The 7,865-nt window shown below is 43.6% G+C and overlaps 1 non-coding gene across 1 annotated transcript; it reads right to left on the minus strand.

Moving 5' to 3' along the window:
* Positions 1-274: 274 nt before the first annotated feature.
* LOC120934129 lies at positions 275-378 on the minus strand. The gene has a single exon (XR_005748281.1). It is a non-coding gene; the product is annotated as a U6 spliceosomal RNA (small nuclear RNA).
* Positions 379-7,865: the final 7,487 nt, after the last annotated feature.

The following is a 7,865-nucleotide window of genomic DNA, read 5'->3' on the forward strand; positions in this document are numbered from 1 at the left end:
TGAGAAAAGAGGGAGAAAACACCTCCTCATAGTGTAGAGATTTATTTAAAATTCTCAATCAAAAAAGTTTTTGACATAAACAAGGAGATAGTCCAAATCTCATAAAATTAGTACACAGCAAAGGAATTGTCCAAAGTAAAAAATGGTAAAATGAAAAAAGACTCAAACGGTAGAGACAATCGTTCACCACGGCACATCAAAGAAGGAAATCCACAGCAGGTAGATAACATAAACTGACACAATATTAGTGGTATGGATCAAGCTTCTAACCTTTAGAAATATGGAACGCTTCACGAATTTGCGTGTCATCCTTGCGCAGGGGCCATGCTAATCTTCTCTGTATCGTTCCAATTTTAGTATATGTGCTGCCGAAGCGACCTGTCCATAGCAACCAGTCCATAGCAACCAGTTCATAGCAACCCGTCTATAGCAACCAGTCCATAGCAACCAGTCCATAGCAACCAGTCCATAGCAACCAGTACATAGCAACCCTCCATAGCAACCAGTCCATAGCAACCAGTCCATAGAAACCATCCAAAGCAACCAGTCCATAGCAACCAGTCCATAGCAACCATCCATAGCAACCAGTCCATAGCAACCAGTCCATAGAAACCATCCAAAGCAACCAGTCCATAGCAACCAGTCCATAGCAACCATCCATAGCAACCGTCCATAGCAACCAGTCCATAGCAACTGTCCATAGCAACCAGACCATAGGAACCCTCTATAACAACCAGTCCATAGCAACCAGTCCATAGTAACCGTCCATAGCAACCAGTCCATAGCAAATCCCCTCTATCTCTCTCTCTCTCTTTCCCTATCTATCTCGATCTCTCTCTCTCTCTCTTTCCCTATCTATCTCGATCTCTCTCTCTCTTTCCCTATCTATCTCGATCTCTCTCTCTCTCTTTCCCTATCTATCTCGATCTCTCTCTCTTTCCCTATCTATCTCGATCTCTCTCTCTCTCTTTCTCTCTCTTTCTTTTTTCCTCTCTATCTCGATCTCTCTCTCTCTCTCTTTCCCTATCTATCTCGATCTCTCTCTCTCTTTCCCTATCTATCTCGATCTCTCTCTTTCCCTATCTATCTCTCTCTCTCTCTTTCCCTATCTATCTCGATCTCTCTCTCTCTCTTTCCCTATCTATCTCTCTCTCTCTCTTTCCCTATCTATCTCGATCTCTCTCGACCTCTCTCCCTCTCTTTCCCTATCTATCTCGTTCTCTCTCTCTCTCTTTCCCTATCTTTTTCGATCTCTCTCTTTCCCTATCTATCTCGATCTCTCTTTCTCTCTCTCTCATTCCCTATCTATCTCGATCTCTCTCTCTCTCTCTCCCTATCTATCTCGATCTCTCTCTCTCTCTTTCCCTATCTATCTCGATCTCTCTCTCTCTTTCTTTCCCCATCTATCTCGATCTCTCTCTCTTTCCCTATCTCTCTCCATCTCTCTCTCTCTCTCTCTTTCCCTATCTATCTCGATCTCTCTCTCTTTCTCTATCTATCTCTCTCTCTATTTCCCTATCTATCTCGATCTCTCTCTCTCTTTCCCTATCTATTTCGATCTCTCTCTCTTTCCCTATCTATCTCAATCTCTTTCTCTCTTTCCCTATCTATCTCGATCTCTCTATCTCTCTCTCTTTCCCTATCTATCTCAATCTCTCTCTCTCTCGCTCTTTCCCTATCTATCTCTCTCTCTCTCTCTTTCTCTCTCTCTCTTCTCTCTCTCTATCTCTTCTCTCTCTCTCTCTTTCCCTATCTATCTCTCTCTCTCGCTCTTTCCCTATCTATCTCGATCTCTCTCTCGCTCTTTCCCTATCTATCTCGATCTCTCTCTCTCTTTCCCAATCTATCTCGATCTCTCTCTCTTTCCCTATCTATCTCGATCTCTCTCTCTCTCTTTCCCTATCTATCTCGATCTCTCTCTCTCTTTCTTTCCCCATCAATCTCGATCTCTCTCTCTTTCCCTATCTCTCTCCATCTCTCTCTCTCTCTCTCTTTCCCTATCTATCTCTCTCTCTCTCTCTATCTTTCTCTATCTATCTCTCTCTCTATTTCCCTATCTATCTCGATCTCTCTCTCTCTTTCCCTATCTATTTCGATCTCTCTCTCTTTCCCTATCTATCTCAATCTCTTTCTCTCTTTCCCTATCTATCTCGATCTCTCTCTCTCTCTCTCTTTCCCTATCTATCTCAATCTCTCTCTCTCTCGCTCTTTCCCTATCTATCTCTCTCTCTCTCTCTCTCTCTCTTTCTCTCTCTCTCTCTCTCTCTCTCTTTCTCTCTCTCTATCTCTTTCTCTCTCTCTCTCTTTCCCTATCTATCTCTCTCTCTCGCTCTTTCCCTATCTATCTCGATCTCTCTCTCGCTCTTTCCCTATCTATCTCTCTCTCTCGCTCTTTCCCTATCTATCTCGATCTCTCTCTCGCTCTTTCCCTATCTATCTCTCTCTCTATCTCTCTTTCCCTATCTATCTCGATCTCTCTCTCTCTTTCCCTATCTATCTCGATCTCTCTCTCTTTCTCTCTCTCTTTCCCTATCTATCTCGATCTCTCTCTCTCTTTTCCTATCTATCTCAATCTCTCTCTCTCTCTCTTTCCCTATCTATCTCGATCTCTCTCTCTTTCTCTCTCTCTCTCTCTTTCCCTATCTATCTCGATCTCTCTCTCTCTTTCCCTCTCTCTCTCTTTCCCTATCTATCTTGATCTCTCTCTCTCTTTCCCTATCTATCTCGATCTCTCTCTCTCTCTTTCCCTATCTATCTCGATCTCTCTCTCTCTTTCCCTATCTATCTCGATCTCTCTCTCTCTCTCTTTCCCTATCTATCTCTCTCTCTCTTTCCCTATCTATCTCGATCTCTCTCTCGCTCTCTCTCTCTTTCCCTATCTATCTCGATCTCTCTCTCTCTCTCTTCCCCTATCTATCTTGATCTCTCTCTCTCTCTTTCCCTATTTATCTTGATCTCTCTCTCTCTTTCCCTATCTATCTCGATCTCTCTCTCTCTCTTTCCCTATCTATCTTGATCTCTCTCTCTCTCTCTTTCCCTATCTATCTCAATCTCTCTCTCTCTCTTTGCCTATCTATCTCGATCTCTCTCTCTCTTTCCCTATCTATGTCGATCTCTCTCTCCCTCTCTCTCTATTTCCCTATCTTTCTCTCTCTCTCTTTCCCTATCTATGTCTCTTTCTTTCCCTATCTATCTCTCTCTCTCTTTCCCTATCTATCTCGATCTCTCTATCTCTTTCCCTATCTATCTCGATCTCTCTCTCTCTCTTTCCCTATCTATGTCTCTTTCTTTCCCTATCTATCTCTCTCTCTCTCTTTCCCTATCTATCTCGATCTCTCTCTCTCTTTCCCTATCTATCTCGATCTCTCTTTCTCTCTCTCTCGTTCCCTATCTATCTCGATCTCTCTTTCTCTCTCTCTCTCTTTCCCTATCTATCTCGATCTCTCTCTCTCTTTCCCTATCTATCTCGATCTCTCTCTCTCTCTTTCCCTCTCTCTCTTTTTTCCTATCTATCTCGATTTCTCTCTCTCTCTCTCTTTCCCTATCTATCTCGATCTCTCTCCCCCTTTCCTATCTATCTCGATCTCTCTCTCTCTTTCCCTATCTATCTCGATCTCTCTCTCTCTTTCCCTATCTATCTCTCTCTCTCTCTAATTCCCTATCTATCTCGATCTCTCTCTCTCTCCTTTCCCTATCTATCTCGATCTCTCTCTTTCCCTATCTATCTCTCTCTCTCTCTCTCTTTCCCTATCTATCTCGATCTCTCTCGATTTCTCTCTCTCTCTCTTTCCCTATCTATCTCGTTCTCTATCTCTCTCTTTCCCTATCTATTTCTATCTCTCTCTTTCCCTATCTATTTCGATCTCTCTCTTTCCCTATCTATCTCAATCTTTCATTCTCTCTCTCTCATTCCCTATCTATCTCGATCTCTCTCTCTCTCTTTCCCTATCTATCTCGATCTCTCTCTCTCTTTCCCTATCTATGTCGATCTCTCTCGAGCTCTCTCTCTCTTTCCATATCTATCTCGATCTCTCTCTCTATTCCCCTATCTATCTCGATCTCTCTCTCTCTTGCCCTATCTATCTCGATCTCTCTCTCTCTTTCCCTATCTATCTCGATCTCTCTCTCTCTTTCCCTATCTATCTCAATCTCTCTCTCTCTCTTTCCCTATCTATCTCGATCTCTCTCTCTCTTTCCCTATCTATCTCGATCTCTCTCTCTCTCTCTCTTTCCCTATCTATCTCTCTCTCTCTTTCCCTATCTATCTCGATCTCTCTCTCTCTCTTTCCCTATTTATCTCGATCTCTCTCTCTCTTTCCCTATCTATCTCCATCTCTCTCTCTCTCTTTCCCTATCTATCTCTCGCTCTCTCTCTCTTTAGCTATCTATCTCGATCTCTATCTCTCTCTTTCCCTATCTATCTCGATCTCTCTCTCTCTTTCCCTATCTATGTCGATCTCTCTCTTTCCCTATCTATCTCGATCTCTCTCTCGCTCTCTCTCTATTCCCCTATAGCAACCATCCATAGCAACTGTCCATAGCAACCATCCAAAACAACCTGTCCATAGCAACCAGTCCATAGTAACCATCCATAGCAACCAGTCCATAGCAACCAGTCTATAGCAACCGTCCATAGCAACCAGTCCATAGTAACCAGTCCATAGCAACCATCCATAGCAACCAGTCCATAGCAACCAGTCCATAACAAACCGTCCATAGCAACCAGTCCATAGTAACCAGTCCATAGCAACCAGTCCATAGCAACCCTCCATAGCAACCAGTCCATAGCAACCAGCCCATAGCAAACCAGTCCATAGCAACCGTCCATAGCAACCAGTCCATAGCAACCATCCAAAGCAACCAGTCCATAGCAACCAGTCCATAGCAACCAGTCCATAGCAACCCTCCATATCAACCAGTCCATAGCAACCCTCCATAGCAACCAGTCAATAGCAACCCTCCATAGCAACCATTCCATAGCAACCAGTCCATAGCAACCAGTCCATAGCAACCATCCAAAGCAACCAGTCCATAGCAACCAGTCCATAGCAACCCATCCATAGCATCCAATCCATAATAACCAGTCCATAGCAACCGGTCCATAGCAACAGTCCATAGCAACCAGTCCATAGCAACCCTCTATAGCAACCAGTCCATAGCAACCCTCCATAGCAACCCGTCCATAACAACCAGTCCATAGCAACTGTCCATAGCAATCATCCAAAGCAACCTGTCCATAGCAACCAGTCCATAGCAACCAGTTCATAGCAACCCGTCTATAGCAACCAGTCCATAGCAACCAGTCCATAGCAACCAGTCCATAGCAACCAGTACATAGCAACCCTCCATAGCAACCAGTCCATAGCAACCAGTCCATAGAAACCATCCAAAGCAACCAGTCCATAGCAACCAGTCCATAGCAACCATCCATAGCAACCAGTCCATAGCAACCAGTCCATAGAAACCATCCAAAGCAACCAGTCCATAGCAACCAGTCCATAGCAACCATCCATAGCAACCGTCCATAGCAACCAGTACATAGCAACTGTCCATAGCAACCAGACCATAGGAACCCTCTATAACAACCAGTCCATAGCAACCAGTCCATAGTAACCGTCCATAGCAACCAGTCCATAGCAAATCCCCTCTATCTCTCTCTCTCTCTTTCCCTATCTATCTCGATCTCTCTCGCTCTCTCTTTCCCTATCTATCTCGATCTCTCTCTCTCTTTCCCTATCTATCTCGATCTCTCTCTCTCTCTTTCCCTATCTATCTCGATCTCTCTCTCTTTCCCTATCTATCTCGATCTCTCTCTCTCTCTTTCCCTCTCTTTCTTTTTTCCTATCTATCTCGATTTCTCTCTCTCTCTCTTTCCCTATCTATCTCGATCTCTCTCTCTCTTTCCCTATCTATCTCGATCTCTCTCTTTCCCTATCTATCTCTCTCTCTCTCTTTCCCTATCTATCTCGATCTCTCTCTCTCTCTTTCCCTATCTATCTCTCTCTCTCTCTTTCCCTATCTATCTCGATCTCTCTCGATCTCTCTCCCTCTCTTTCCCTATCTATCTCGTTCTCTCTCTCTCTCTTTCCCTATCTTTTTCGATCTCTCTCTTTCCCTATCTATCTCGATCTCTCTTTCTCTCTCTCATTCCCTATCTATCTCGATCTCTCTCTCTCTCTTTCCCTATCTATCTCGATCTCTCTCTCTTTCCCTATCTATCTCGATCTCTCTCTCTCTTTCTTTCCCCATCTATCTCGATCTCTCTCTCTTTCCCTATCTCTCTCCATCTCTCTCTCTCTCTCTCTTTCCCTATCTATCTCGATCTCTCTCTCTCTCTTTCTCTATCTATCTCTCTCTCTATTTCCCTATCTATCTCGATCTCTCTCTCTCTTTCCCTATCTATTTCGATCTCTCTCTCTTTCCCTATCTATCTCAATCTCTTTCTCTCTTTCCCTATCTATCTCGATCTCTCTATCTCTCTCTCTTTCCCTATCTATCTCAATCTCTCTCTCTCTCGCTCTTTCCCTATCTATCTCTCTCTCTCTCTCTTTCTCTCTCTCTCTTTCTCTCTCTCTATCTCTTTCTCTCTCTCTCTCTCTCTTTCCCTATCTATCTCTCTCTCTCGCTCTTTCCCTATCTATCTCGATCTCTCTCTCGCTCTTTCCCTATCTATCTCTCTCTCTCGCTCTTTCCCTATCTATCTCGATCTCTCTCTCGCTCTTTCCCTATCTATCTCTCTCTCTATCTCTCTTTCCCTATCTATCTCGATCTCTCTCTCTCTTTCCCTATCTATCTCGATCTCTCTCTCTTTCTCTCTCTCTTTCCCTATCTATCTCGATCTCTCTCTCTCTTTTCCTATCTATCTCAATCTCTCTCTCTCTCTCTCTCTCTCTCTTTCCCTATCTATCTCGATCTCTCTCTCTTTCTCTCTCTTTCTCTCTCTTTCCCTATCTATCTCGATCTCTCTCTCTTTCCCTCTCTCTCTCTTTCCCTATCTATCTTGATCTCTCTCTCTCTTTCCCTATCTATCTCGATCTCTCTCTCTCTTTCCCTATCTATCTCGATCTCTCTCTCTCTCTTTCCCTATCTATCTCGATCTCTCTCTCTCTTTCCCTATCTATCTCGATCTCTCTCTCTCTCTCTTTCCCTATCTATCTCGATCTCTCTCTCTCTCTTTCCCTATTTATCTTGATCTCTCTCTCTCTTTCCCTATCTATCTCGATCTCTCTCTCTCTCTTTCCCTATCTATCTTGATCTCTCTCTCTCTCTCTTTCCCTATCTATCTCAATCTCTCTCTCTCTCTCTTTGCCTATCTATCTCGATCTCTCTCTCTCTTTCCCTATCTATGTCGATCTCTCTCTCCCTCTCTCTCTATTTCCCTATCTTTCTCTCTTTCTCTTTCCCTATCTATGTCTCTTTCTTTCCCTATCTATCTCTCTCTCTCTTTCCCTATCTATCTCGATCTCTCTATCTCTTTCCCTATCTATCTCGATCTCTCTCTCTCTCTTTCCCTATCTATGTCTCTTTCTTTCCCTATCTATCTCTCTCTCTCTCTTTCCCTATCTATCTCGATCTCTCTCTCTCTTTCCCTATCTATCTCGATCTCTCTTTCTCTCTCTCTCGTTCCCTATCTATCTCGATCTCTCTTTCTCTCTCTCTCTCTTTCCCTATCTATCTCGATCTCTCTCTCTCTATTTCCCTATCTATCTCGATCTCTCTCTCTCTCTCTTTCCCTCTCTCTCTTTTTTCCTATCTATCTCGATTTCTCTCTCTCTCTCTCTTTCCCTATCTATCTCGATCTCTCTCTCTCTTTCCCTATCTATCTCGATCTCTCTCTCTCTTTCCCTATCTATCTCGATCTCTCT

Source organism: Rana temporaria, chromosome 3 (genome assembly GCF_905171775.1).
Source record: "Rana temporaria chromosome 3, aRanTem1.1, whole genome shotgun sequence".
NCBI lineage: Eukaryota > Metazoa > Chordata > Amphibia > Anura > Ranidae > Rana > Rana temporaria.